The sequence below is a fragment of the Bufo gargarizans genome, unplaced genomic scaffold (assembly GCF_014858855.1).
Source record: "Bufo gargarizans isolate SCDJY-AF-19 unplaced genomic scaffold, ASM1485885v1 original_scaffold_2172_pilon, whole genome shotgun sequence".
NCBI classification, from domain to species: domain Eukaryota; kingdom Metazoa; phylum Chordata; class Amphibia; order Anura; family Bufonidae; genus Bufo; species Bufo gargarizans.
The window spans coordinates 69211-83041 of record NW_025334673.1 but is presented as its reverse complement, the minus strand read 5'-3'; the positions used below and the strand labels follow the sequence as shown (position 1 = coordinate 83041).

Sequence of the window (13831 nt, the reverse complement as noted above, 5' to 3'; positions counted from 1 at the left end):
CTTATACTGGGGGGGGGCACACTGTGCCACCAATGTTTCTTATACTGGGGTGTGGGGGGCACACTGTGCCACCAATGTTTCTTATACTGGGGTGTGGGGGGCACACTGTGCCACCAATGTTTCTTATACTGGGGTGTGGGGGGCACACTGTGCCACCAATGTTTCTTATACTGGGGTGTTGGGGGGCACACTGTGCCACCAATGTTTCTTATACTGGGGTGTTGGGGGGGCGGCACTGCGCCACCAATGTTTCTTATACTGGGGTGTTGGGGGGGGCACACTGTACAGGGAGTCTAAGAAAGAATCGAATGAGTCACTAACTAAGTCGGATCTTTAGATTCTTTTCACCTGCGACTCATTCGATTCTTTCATCCTGTACTTGTCAGTGACTCAGAGCTGCTAGTGCTTGCCTTGCCTCAGCTCTGATTGGTTGGTGGGGCGGGAAGGGGAGGGGCTGGCAGCAGCAGCTTCCACTCTAGGATCAGATTACACTCCTCCCGAGCCCCTCCCCTCCCTGCTGCCAGCGGCTCTGCTATTGTGTGCTGTGACTCACTGCCTCGGCTCTGATTGGTTGGTGGGGTGGAGGGGCTGGCAGCAGCAGCTTCCACTCTAGGACCAGATTACACTCCTCCCGAGCCCCTCCCCTCCTTGCTGCCAGCGGCTCTGCTATTGTGTGCTGTGACTCACTGCCTCGGCTCTGATTGGTTGGTGGGGTGGAGGGGGGGGGCTGGCAGAAGCAGCTTCCACTCTAGGATCAGATTACACTCCTCCCGAGCCCCTCCCCTCCCTGCTGCCAGCGGCTCTGCTATTGTGCGCTGTGACTCACTGCCTCAGCTCTGATTGGTTGGTGGGCGGGGAGGGGCTGGCAGAAGCAGCTTCCACTCTAGGATCAGATTACACTCCTCCCGAGCCCCTCCCCTCCCTGCTGCCAGCGGCTCTGCTATTGTGTGCTGTGACTCACTGCCTCAGCTCTGATTGGTTGGTGGGCGGGGAGGGGCTGGCAGCAGCAGCTTCCACTCTAGGATCAGATTACACTCCTCCCGAGCCCCTCCCCTCCCTGCTGCCAGCGGCTCTGCTATTGTGTGCTGTGACTCACTGCCTCAGCTCTGATTGGTTGGTGGGCGGGGAGGGGAGGGGCTGGCAGCAGCAGCTTCCACTCTAAGAACATCGGCGGCGGCAGAGAACTATCAGCTCCTGTGCCCGTCGCTGTTCTACTGCAGAGCTGCCGCGGAGGGTCTAGTCGCAAATGGCGACAAGACTAAAAAGTCTTGTCGCCATTTGTGAATTCTAAGTCGCATTGGCGACCATTTTGGTCGCCATCTGGAGCCCTGAAGTGTGCGCACAAGATCAGGCCTGATCGGGTGAACACTGATTTTTTTGTAGAGCCTATAGAACATGTCCTATTCTTCTCCGCAATTGCGGACAAGAAAAGGCATTTTCTATATAGTTCTGGCAATGTGCGGATCCGCAAAATGCAGAAAGCACATTGCTGGTGTCCGTGTTTTGTGGATCCGCAAAACACATACAGACGTCTGAATGGAGCCTGACAGGGGGGTGATCAGGGAGTTAATTAGTGACGGGGGGTGTAGGGTGGCGCTTGGTGCTACTTACTGAGCTGCCTGTGTCATCTGGTGGTCGATCCAAACAAAAGGGACACCAGAGGACCAGGTAGCGGAATATCAGACGCGGTTATCAAAACAGCATCTGATATACCTTTCAAGGGTTAAAAAATAAATAAATCGCATCTACAGCCTGCCAGCACGTGATCGCCGCTGGCAGGCTGTAGACGCACTCGTTTACCTGACGTTTTCTGTGAACGCGCGCTCCTGCGTTCACAGGAAATCTCGCATCTCGCGCCGAAGATAAACAAACCGGCCGCCTCCGGACCGCAATCCTGCGTTAGGCGGTTAACCAGTAATCGTCCAGCTTTCTGTCGCACCACCATCTTCCTGGGGGATTTCACGTGGTTGTAACTGGGGATGAGCACATTTCATATTTTGACATTCGTTTTTCGGTTCGGGTTGTGGTATTTACTGAATTGCGTTATGGATTCCGGTACCACGCACCCTAATGCAATCCCATAACGGAAAGCCTTTAGAGGCATTCCGTTATTCATTCCGTCATAATAGAAGTCTATGGCCTGTATAGCGGATCCGTCCGGTTTACGTTACGCTGGAGTCCTCTCCTGCATAAGGGCACTTTCACACTGGCGTTTTTCTTTTCCGGCGCTGAGTTCCGTCCTTGGGGCTCTATACCGGAAAAGAACTGATCAGTTTCATCCCCAGGCATTCTGAATGGAGAGCGATCCGCTCAGGAAGCATCAGGACGTCTTCAGTTCAGCGCGCTACGGTTTTCTCTCCGGCGAAAAAAACTGAAGACTTGCCTGAACGCCAGATCCGGCATTTTTTCCCATAGGAATGTATTAGCGCCGGATCTGGCATTCAGAATACCGGAATGCCGGATCCGTTGTTCCGGCATGCGCATGCGCAGATCAGTAAAAATGAGAAAAAATGTACAAGACGGATCTGTCGGTCCGCATGACAAGCGGAGAGACGGATCCGTCCTTGCAATGCATTTGTGAGACGGATCCGGATCCGTCTCACAAATGCTTTCAGTCAGCGGCAGATCGGCGGATCCGGTGGCCAGTTCCGACGACGGAACTGCCCGCCAGATCACACTGCCGCTAGTGTGAAAGTAGCCTAACATAAACCGGACGGATCTGTTATGCAGGCCATAGACTTTTATTATGACGGAATGAATAATTGAATGCCTCTAAAGGCTTTCCGCTATGGGATTGCATTAGGGCGCGTGGTACCGGAATCCATAACGCAATTCACATTATACCACAACCCGGAAACAAATGTCTAAATATGGAATTCGCTCATCCCTAGTTGTATCTGCAATGTCTCCCCCCGATCACTGCTTCCTCATAGACCTTGGTGGTGCAGTGGCATCATACTGATGACCTACTACCCTCAGGACAGGTTAATATCCTGCGACGGATCTCAATAGCGGAAAGGGAAAGCGCAGGTGTGAGACTAGCCTAAGCCAGTTTTCCTCCACACCAGTTTGGATTAATCTCCCCAGGGCCGTCTTTGCCGCAGGGCAAAAGGGGCAGCTGCCCTGGGCCCAGTTGCTCCTGGGGGCCCTCGCGACTCCCATCCACTGACTCTGACTGTCTATGCAGCAGTCTTCTTCACTAGAACAACTTGACCTTACAAGCGAAGCACTTCGGCGCCCGTCACGTGATAGAAGGGGGTGTCCCTCACCTCAGCCTGGTGAGTGGTGCCACGGCTGAGCAGCCAGCAGCAGGACTAAGTCCCCGCCTCCGGTCCGGAGCTAAAGGGGTTGGGTGGCGGTGGTGACCACTGCCAGAACCAGACCGGGGACTCACTCACATGATGTCACCGTCCTGACCTAATAGTAGTAGTACCAGTACCTTAAGGTAGTCAGCCAGCCAGACCTGCAGCCTGCCACTGCCGCGCCAGGAGGGGAGGACCGAGGTGAGGTAAAGCAACTGCTGCGCTTATATATATTGACTTTATTTGATATCTGAATGTGGTTTAATAATTAACCCCAGATCCGACCATTCATAAATTAGTGGGGGATAAGGGATTATTATAGAGACAGACGGCCCCAGGAGACATAAGGGGTTGTGTTGGGTAAGGGTTCTTCTCTCTGTCTGACTGTGGCCTGGGGCCACCACCGGCCACATTTACTAATCTTTACTCAGGGGGGGCCTGGGGGGCCCTCATGGTGTGGACTGGTCATTTTCACTAAGGAATATAGTTTAACCATTTATGTGCCAAAGAGAAATAAGAAGTCAGCTCCAATCAGATATCTGCACATAGACCAAGACGCTGGGTCCGTGCAGAGAACCCAGCTCCTTTGTCTCCCGTCTCTAATAATCCCCCACTAATGGGGTTATTTAAATTACTGGGGGATTATTAGAGACGGGAGACAAAAGAGTTGGGTTCTGTCTGCTGAACTGGGGCCTGGGGCCACCACCGGCCACATTTACTAATCTTTACTCAGGGGGGGCCCTCATGGTGTGGACTGGACATTTTCACTAAGGAATATAGTTTAACCATTTATGTGCAAAAGAGGAAGTCCGCTCCAATCAGATATCTGCACATAGACCAAGACGCTGGGTCTTGGAGATTGGAGCTGACTTAGTGACTTATTTTTTTCTCTTTTGCACATAAACGGTTAAACTATATTCCTTTGAAAAAATGACCAGTCCACACCATGAGGGCCCCCCCTGAGCAGCGGGTGACACCAGCCATAGCAACGCCGCTGCCTCTATGCCCGATGCCCCAAGAAGTACATGAGCTTCTTTGGGGCGTCTTGTCGCGCGTTCCCGTCCATAGACTTCAGCGGGAACACGCGACAATGGGCGTTCGCTTGTCTCTGTATGCGCGATTGCAAACGCCGGTACAATGGCACATACAGAGCGCTCCACCGCGAACGCTCAGGTCTGAACCCGCTGCAGTGCACGGCAGGCTCGCTTTTCTGAAGGAAGGTGAACTGTCTGAACTCTGAACGGCTGCTCAGTCAGTAGTGGCATGTGACACATGTGGCAATAATAGTGTGTCTGGTAAAGACCTGTGTCACGTCATGTGTGATGTGCATCCCAATGATGCCATACATACGTGTGCAGATACGGGTCCTGAACTCCTGTGAGGCTGCAGGGCAGGGGGTGGTGTGGACCACTCCTGAGACTGCATGTGCTTAGGACTCATTCACACGGCCGTTGTTTGGGTCCGCATCCGAGCCGATGTGGACCCATTCACTGTGTGTTGTGGTGGAGGCGTGATTGCATGCTAGGGTGTGTGAAGGCGGGATCCAGGGGGCCAGTGGCATAGGGATCGCCATAGCAACCATAGCAGTGGCTATGGGGCCCTACGCCACTGGGGGCCCACCCGTCCAGACCGCATCATTTTTATTTTATTTTTTATACATCACAGCACTCACAGGCAGCCAGGGCCGACCGCCCGCCCAGTGTAGTGGGCGGGGCGCGGGCGGTCCAACATGAGGTAGGCCGGCGGATGCGGTGGAGGGGGCCGGAACGGGGGCGTAGCGGAGGCGGAGCCAGGCTGGCACCGGCGCCGCCCGCAGTGCAGGAAAGGAATGAATTTCCCCGCCCCCTCCACCGCCTGAGTCCGCCTCCTGAGTCCTCCCACCCAGTCTCTCTAGTTAGTAGGAGGCGGACTCAGGTGGTGGAGGGGGCGGGGCCAGGCCGGGGGGGGGGGGGGGGGGGTTGTTACCTGTCCTGCTGTGGGGAGGAGGGACTGGGAGTGGGACTATGGAGGGAGACTGGTCCCGCCTAAAACCTACTACTGCTGTCACTGGATGGCACAGAGGGGTGATGGCACCTACTTCTCCAGGCTGCCTGTGAGGACCAGACATCAGCTGTCTACAGGAAAGGTAAGTGTCTGTCTGTAGAAATAGGTGTATAACTACTTGTAAGTTCATGTGTATGTAATGTGTGTGTGTGTGTCCATATATGTGGTGAGTGCGTATGTGAGTCTGTCCATGTATGTGGTGAGTGCCTGTATGAGTGAGTCCATGTATGTGGTGAGTGCGTGTATGAGTGCGTATGTGAGTCTGTCCATGTATGTGGTGAGTGCCTGTATGAGTGCGTCCATGTATGTGGTGAGTGCGTGTATGAGTGCGTCCATGTATGTGGTGAGTGCGTATGTGAGTCTGTCCATGTATGTGGTGAGTGCGTGTATGAGTGCGTCCATGTATGTGGTGAGTGCGTGTATGAGTGAGTCCATGTATGTGGTGAGTGCGTGTATGAGTGAGTCCATGTATGTGGTGAGTGCGTATGTGAGTCTGTCCATGTATGTGGTGAGTGCCTGTATGAGTGAGTCCATGTATGTGGTGAGTGCCTGTATGAGTGAGTCCATGTATGTGGTGAGTGCATGTATGAGTGAGTCCATGTATGTGGTGAGTGCGTATGTGAGTCTGTCCATGTATGTGGTGAGTGCCTGTATGAGTGAGTCCATGTATGTGGTGAGTGCGTATGTGAGTCTGTCCATGTATGTGGTGAGTGCCTGTATGAGTGCGTCCATGTATGTAGTGAGTGCGTGTATGAGTGAGTCCATGTATGTGGTGAGTGCGTGTATGAGTGAGTCCATGTATGTGGTGAGTGCGTGTATGAGTGAGTCCATGTATGTGGTGAGTGCGTATGTGAGTCTGTCCATGTATGTGGTGAGTGCCTGTATGAGTGAGTCCATGTATGTGGTGAGTGCCTGTATGAGTGAGTCCATGTATGTGGTGAGTGCCTGTATGAGTGAGTCCATGTATGTGGTGAGTGCATGTATGAGTGAGTCCATGTATGTGGTGAGTGCGTATGTGAGTCTGTCCATGTATGTGGTGAGTGCCTGTATGAGTGAGTCCATGTATGTGGTGAGTGCCTGTATGAGTGAGTCCATGTATGTGGTGAGTGCGTATGTGAGTCTGTCCATGTATGTGGTGAGTGCCTGTATGAGTGAGTCCATGTATGTGGTGAATGCGTGTATGAGTGAGTCCATGTATGTGGTGAGTGCCTGTATGAGTGCGTCCATGTATATGGTGAGTGTATGAGTGCATCCATGTATGTGGTGAATGCGTGTATGAGTGCGTCCATGTATATGGTGAGTGTATGAGTGCATCCATGTATGTGGTGAATGCGTGTATGAGTGTGTCCATGTATATGGTGAATGCGTGTATGAGTCCATGTATGTGGTGAGTGCGTGTATGAGTGAGTCCATGTATGTAGTGAGTGCCTGTATACGTGCGTCCATGTATGTAGTGAGTGCCTGTATAAGAGCGTCCATATATGTGGTGAGTGTGTATGTGAGTCTGTCCATATATGTGGTGAGTGCCTGTATGAGTGCGTCCATGTATGTGGTGAGTGCGTGTATGAGTGAGTCCATGTATGTGGTGAGTGCGTGTATGAGTGAGTCCATGTATGTGGTGAGTGCGTGTATGAGTGAGTCCATGTATGTGGTGAGTGCCTGTATGAGTGCGTCCATGTATATGGTGAGTGCGTGTATGAGTGAGTCCATGTATGTGGTGAGTGCCTGTATGAGAGCGTCCATGTATGTGGTGAGTGCCTGTATGAGAGCGTCCATGTATGTAGTGAGTGCCTGTATATGTGCGTCCATGTATGTAGTGAGTGCCTGTATGAGTGCATCCATGTATGTGCCGAGTGCGTCCATGTATGTGGCGAGTGTGTGTATGAGTGCGTCCATATATGTGGTGAGTGTGTCCATGTATGTGGTGAGTGCGTATGTGAGTCTGTCCATGTATGTGGTGAGTGCGTCCATGTATGTGGCGAGTGCGTCCATGTATGTGGCGAGTGCGTCCATGTATGTGGCGAGTGCGTCCATGTATGTGGCGAGTGTGTGTATGAGTGCGTCCATGTATGTGGTGAGTGCCTGTATGAGTGCGTCCATGTATGTGGTGAGTGCGTGTATGAGTGCATCCATGTATGTGGTGAGTGCGTGTATGAGTGCGTCCATGTATGTGGTGAGTGCGTCCATGTATGTGGTGAGTGCGTCCATGTATGTGGCGAGTGCGTCCATGTATGTGGCGAGTGCGTCCATGTATGTGGCGAGTGTGTGTATGAGTGCGTCCATGTATGTGGTGAGTGCCTGTATGAGTGCGTCCATGTATGTGGTGAGTGCGTGTATGAGTGCATCCATGTATGTGGTGAGTGCCTGTATGAGTGCATCCATGTATGTGGTGAGTGTGTGTATGAGTGAGTCCATGTATATGGTGAGTGTATGAGTGCGTCCATGTATGTGGTGAGTGCCTGTATGAGTGCATCCATGTATGTGGTGAGTGTGTGTATGAGTGAGTCCATGTATGTGGTGAGTGCGTCCATGTATGTGGTGAGTGCGTCCATGTATGTGGTGAGTGTGTCCATGTATGTGGTGAGTGCGTATGTGAGTCTGTCCATGTATGTGGTGAGTGCGTCCATGTATGTGGTGAGTGCGTCCATGTATGTGGCGAGTGTGTGTATGAGTGCGTCCATGTATGTGGTGAGTGCCTGTATGAGTGTGTCCATGTATGTGGTGAGTGTGTGTATGAGTGCATCCATGTATGTGGTGAGTGCCTGTATGAGTGCATCCATGTATGTGGTGAGTGTGTGTATGAGTGCGTCCATGTATGTGGTGAGTGCGTCCATGTATGTGGTGAGTGTGTCCATGTATGTGGTGAGTGCGTATGTGAGTCTGTCCATGTATGTGGTGAGTGCGTCCATGTATGTGGTGAGTGCGTCCATGTATGTGGCGAGTGCGTGTATGACTGCGTCCATGTATGTGGTGAGTGCCTGTATGAGTGCGTCCATGTATGTGGTGAGTGCGTCCATGTATGTGGTGAGTGCGTCCATGTATGTGGCGAGTGCGTGTATGAGTGCGTCCATGTATGTGGTGAGTGCCTGTATGAGTGTGTCCATGTATGTGGTGAGTGCGTGTATGAGTGCATCCATGTATGTGGTGAGTGCCTGTATGAGTGCATCCATGTATGTGGTGAGTGTGTGTATGAGTGCGTCCATGTATGTGGTGAGTGCGTCCATGTATGTGGTGAGTGTGTCCATGTATGTGGTGAGTGCGTATGCGAGTCTGTCCATGTATGTGGTGAGTGCGTCCATGTATGTGGTGAGTGCGTCCATGTATGTGGCGAGTGTGTGTATGAGTGCGTCCATGTATGTGGTGAGTGCCTGTATAAGTGCGTCCATGTATGTGGTGAGTGCCTGTATGAGTGTGTCCATGTATGTGGTGAGTGCGTGTATGAGTGCATCCATGTATGTGGTGAGTGCCTGTATGAGTGCATCCATGTATGTGGTGAGTGTGTGTATGAGTGCGTCCATGTATGTGGTGAGTGCGTCCATGTATGTGGTGAGTGTGTCCATGTATGTGGTGAGTGCGTATGTGAGTCTGTCCATGTATGTGGTGAGTGCGTCCATGTATGTGGTGAGTGCGTATGTGAGTCTGTCCATGTATGTGGTGAGTGCGTCCATGTATGTGGTGAGTGCGTCCATGTATGTGGTGAATGCGTCCATGTATGTGGTGAGTGCCTGTATGAGTGCGTCCATGTATGTGGTGAGTGCGTCCATGTATGCGCGTCCATGTATGTGGTGAGTGCGTCCATGTATGTGGCGAGTGTGTGTATGAGTGCGTCCATGTATGTGGTGAGTGCGTCCATGTATGTGGCGAGTGTGTGTATGAGTGCGTCCATGTATGTGGTGAGTGCGTCCATGTATGTGGTGAATGCGTGTATGAGTGCATCCATGTATGTGGTGAATGCCTGTATGAGTGCGTCCATGTATGTGGTGAGTGCGTCCATGTATGCGCGTCCATGTATGTGGTGAGTGCGTCCATGTATGTGGCGAGTGTGTGTATGAGTGCGTCCATGTACGTGCAGAGTGTGTGTATGAGTGCGTCCATGTATGTGGTGAGTGTATGAGTGCGTCCATGTATGTGGTGAATGCGTGTATGAGTGAGTCCATGTATGTGGTGAGTGCGTGTATGAGTGAGTCCATGTATGTAGTGAGTGCCTGTATGAGTGCGTCCATGTATGTGGTGAATGCGTGTATGAGTGCGTCCATGTATGTAGTGAGTGCCTGTATGAGTGCGTCCATGTATGTGGTGAGTGCGTCCATGTATATGGTGAATGCGTGTATGAGTGCGTCCATGTATGTAGTGAGTGCCTGTATGAGTGCGTCCATGTATGTGGTGAGTGCCTGTATGAGTGCGTCCATGTATGTGGTGAGTGCGTGTATGAGTGCATCCATGTATGTGGTGAGTGCCTGTATGAGTGCATCCATGTATGTGGTGAGTGCCTGTATGAGTGCATCCATGTATGTGGTGAGTGCCTGTATGAGTGCGTCCATGTATGTGGTGAGTGCGTCCATGTATGTGGCGAGTGTGTGTATGAGTGCGTCCATGTATGTGGTGAGTGCGTCCATGTATGTGGTGAGTGCCTGTATGAGTGCGTCCATGTATGTGGTGAGTGCGTCCATGTATGTGGTGAGTGCCTGTATGAGTGCGTCCATGTATGTGGTGAGTGCGTCCATGTATGTGGTGAGTGCGTCCATGTATGTGGCGAGTGTGTGTATGAGTGCGTCCATGTATGTGGCGAGTGTGTGTATGAGTGCGTCCATGTATGTGGTGAGTGCGTCCATGTATGTGGTGAGTGCGTCCATGTATGTGGTGAGTGCGTCCATGTATGTGGCGAGTGTGTGTATGAGTGCGTCCATGTATGTGGTGAGTGCCTGTATGAGTGCGTCCATGTATGTGGTGAGTGCGTCCATGTATGTGGTGAGTGCCTGTATGAGTGCGTCCATGTATGTGGTGAATGCGTGTATGAGTGCGTCCATGTATGTGGTGAGTGCGTATGTGAGTCTGTCCATGTATGTGGTGAATGCGTGTATGAGTGCGTCCATGTATGTGGTGAGTGCGTATGTGAGTCTGTCCATGTATGTGGTGAGTGCGTGTATGAGTGCATCCATGTATGTGGTGAGTGTATGAGTGCGTCCATGTATGTGGTGAGTGCGTCCATGTATGTGGCGAGTGTGTGTATGAGTGCGTCCATGTATGTGGTGAGTGCATCCATGTATGTGGTGAGTGCGTCCATGTATGTGGTGAGTGCGTCCATGTATGTGGTGAGTGCGTCCATGTATGTGGCGAGTGTGTGTATGAGTGCGTCCATGTATGTGGTGAGTGCCTGTATGAGTGCGTCCATGTATGTGGTGAATGCGTGTATGAGTGCGTCCATGTATGTGGTGAGTGCGTATGTGAGTCTGTCCATGTATGTGGTGAATGCGTGTATGAGTGCGTCCATGTATGTGGTGAGTGCGTATGTGAGTCTGTCCATGTATGTGGTGAGTGCGTGTATGAGTGCATCCATGTATGTGGTGAGTGTATGAGTGCGTCCATGTATGTGGTGAGTGCGTCCATGTATGTGGTGAGTGTGTCCATGTATGTGGTGAGTGCGTATGTGAGTCTGTCCATGTATGTGGTGAGTGCGTCCATGTATGTGGTGAGTGCGTATGTGAGTCTGTCCATGTATGTGGTGAGTGCGTCCATGTATGTGGTGAGTGCGTCCATGTATGTGGTGAATGCGTCCATGTATGTGGTGAGTGCCTGTATGAGTGCGTCCATGTATGTGGTGAGTGCGTCCATGTATGCGCGTCCATGTATGTGGTGAGTGCGTCCATGTATGTGGCGAGTGTGTGTATGAGTGCGTCCATGTATGTGGTGAGTGCGTCCATGTATGTGGCGAGTGTGTGTATGAGTGCGTCCATGTATGTGGTGAGTGCGTCCATGTATGTGGTGAATGCGTGTATGAGTGCATCCATGTATGTGGTGAATGCCTGTATGAGTGCGTCCATGTATGTGGTGAGTGCGTCCATGTATGCGCGTCCATGTATGTGGTGAGTGCGTCCATGTATGTGGCGAGTGTGTGTATGAGTGCGTCCATGTACGTGCAGAGTGTGTGTATGAGTGCGTCCATGTATGTGGTGAGTGTATGAGTGCGTCCATGTATGTGGTGAATGCGTGTATGAGTGAGTCCATGTATGTGGTGAGTGCGTGTATGAGTGAGTCCATGTATGTAGTGAGTGCCTGTATGAGTGCGTCCATGTATGTGGTGAATGCGTGTATGAGTGCGTCCATGTATGTAGTGAGTGCCTGTATGAGTGCGTCCATGTATGTGGTGAGTGCGTCCATGTATATGGTGAATGCGTGTATGAGTGCGTCCATGTATGTAGTGAGTGCCTGTATGAGTGCGTCCATGTATGTGGTGAGTGCCTGTATGAGTGCGTCCATGTATGTGGTGAGTGCGTGTATGAGTGCATCCATGTATGTGGTGAGTGCCTGTATGAGTGCATCCATGTATGTGGTGAGTGCCTGTATGAGTGCATCCATGTATGTGGTGAGTGCCTGTATGAGTGCGTCCATGTATGTGGTGAGTGCGTCCATGTATGTGGCGAGTGTGTGTATGAGTGCGTCCATGTATGTGGTGAGTGCGTCCATGTATGTGGTGAGTGCCTGTATGAGTGCGTCCATGTATGTGGTGAGTGCGTCCATGTATGTGGTGAGTGCCTGTATGAGTGCGTCCATGTATGTGGTGAGTGCGTCCATGTATGTGGTGAGTGCGTCCATGTATGTGGCGAGTGTGTGTATGAGTGCGTCCATGTATGTGGTGAGTGTGTGTATGAGTGCGTCCATGTATGTGGTGAGTGCGTCCATGTATGTGGTGAGTGCGTCCATGTATGTGGTGAGTGCGTCCATGTATGTGGCGAGTGTGTGTATGAGTGCGTCCATGTATGTGGTGAGTGCCTGTATGAGTGCGTCCATGTATGTGGTGAGTGCGTCCATGTATGTGGTGAGTGCCTGTATGAGTGCGTCCATGTATGTGGTGAATGCGTGTATGAGTGCGTCCATGTATGTGGTGAGTGCGTATGTGAGTCTGTCCATGTATGTGGTGAATGCGTGTATGAGTGCGTCCATGTATGTGGTGAGTGCGTATGTGAGTCTGTCCATGTATGTGGTGAGTGCGTGTATGAGTGCATCCATGTATGTGGTGAGTGTATGAGTGCGTCCATGTATGTGGTGAGTGCGTCCATGTATGTGGCGAGTGTGTGTATGAGTGCGTCCATGTATGTGGTGAGTGCATCCATGTATGTGGTGAGTGCGTCCATGTATGTGGTGAGTGCGTCCATGTATGTGGTGAGTGCGTCCATGTATGTGGCGAGTGTGTGTATGAGTGCGTCCATGTATGTGGTGAGTGCCTGTATGAGTGCGTCCATGTATGTGGTGAATGCGTGTATGAGTGCGTCCATGTATGTGGTGAGTGCGTATGTGAGTCTGTCCATGTATGTGGTGAATGCGTGTATGAGTGCGTCCATGTATGTGGTGAGTGCGTATGTGAGTCTGTCCATGTATGTGGTGAATGCGTGTATGAGTGCGTCCATGTATGTGGTGAGTGCGTATGTGAGTCTGTCCATGTATGTGGTGAATGCGTGTATGAGTGCGTCCATGTATGTGGTGAGTGCGTATGTGAGTCTGTCCATGTATGTGGTGAATGCGTGTATGAGTGCGTCCATGTATGTGGTGAGTGCGTATGTGAGTCTGTCCATGTATGTGGTGAGTGCGTGTATGAGTGCATCCATGTATGTGGTGAGTGTATGAGTGCGTCCATGTATGTGGTGAGTGCGTCCATGTATGTGGTGAGTGCGTCCATGTATGTGGTGAGTGCGTCCATGTATGTGGTGAGTGAGTCCATGTATGTGGTGAGTGCGTCCATGTATGTGGCGAGTGTGTGTATGAGTGCGTCCATTAAGTTTGGGAGGGGCCCAGTACAAAAGTTTGCTGTGGGGCCCAGTCAGTTCTAGCTACGCCCCTGCAGGGGGCCCAAGTAAATTCTTGCCTCCAATCAATATTAAAGACGGCCCTGAATCTCCCCCATTGTGTGCCCTAACAGCTTGTGCCCATCACTGGGCTCCGCAGCCAATTCCTACAGATGCCCCAGAGCGGGTGGTACAGTTAGTTTACCTCCTGCTTCCCATCGCTCCGCTCCAGGGCTGATCTTCCGGGGCAGGGTCTGTTCACCTCTGGTCACGTGGCCGCTGCACTGGCCTCCGCAGTGATGTCACCTAGCAGTGACATTGTCATTGGCTGCAGCAGTGCACATCAACCTGTCAGTTTGGAAGTTTACATTCGGGTGTTTTCACACACACTGGATTTTCTGGCAGAAAATGTTCTACAAGTGAAAATCATTTCCATTCAGCTGAATGGGTCTTCCATGGAGCCGCGTGCTCCCGCCAAAAGCAGCC

The 13831-nt window shown here is 51.7% G+C and overlaps 1 protein-coding gene across 1 annotated transcript in view; it reads right to left on the bottom strand.

The window, feature by feature from the left end:
• Positions 1 to 13831, bottom strand: part of LOC122924046 (TAR DNA-binding protein 43-like) — a 46784-nt gene that overhangs the window by 25210 nt on the left and 7743 nt on the right. The window lies entirely within an intron of this gene.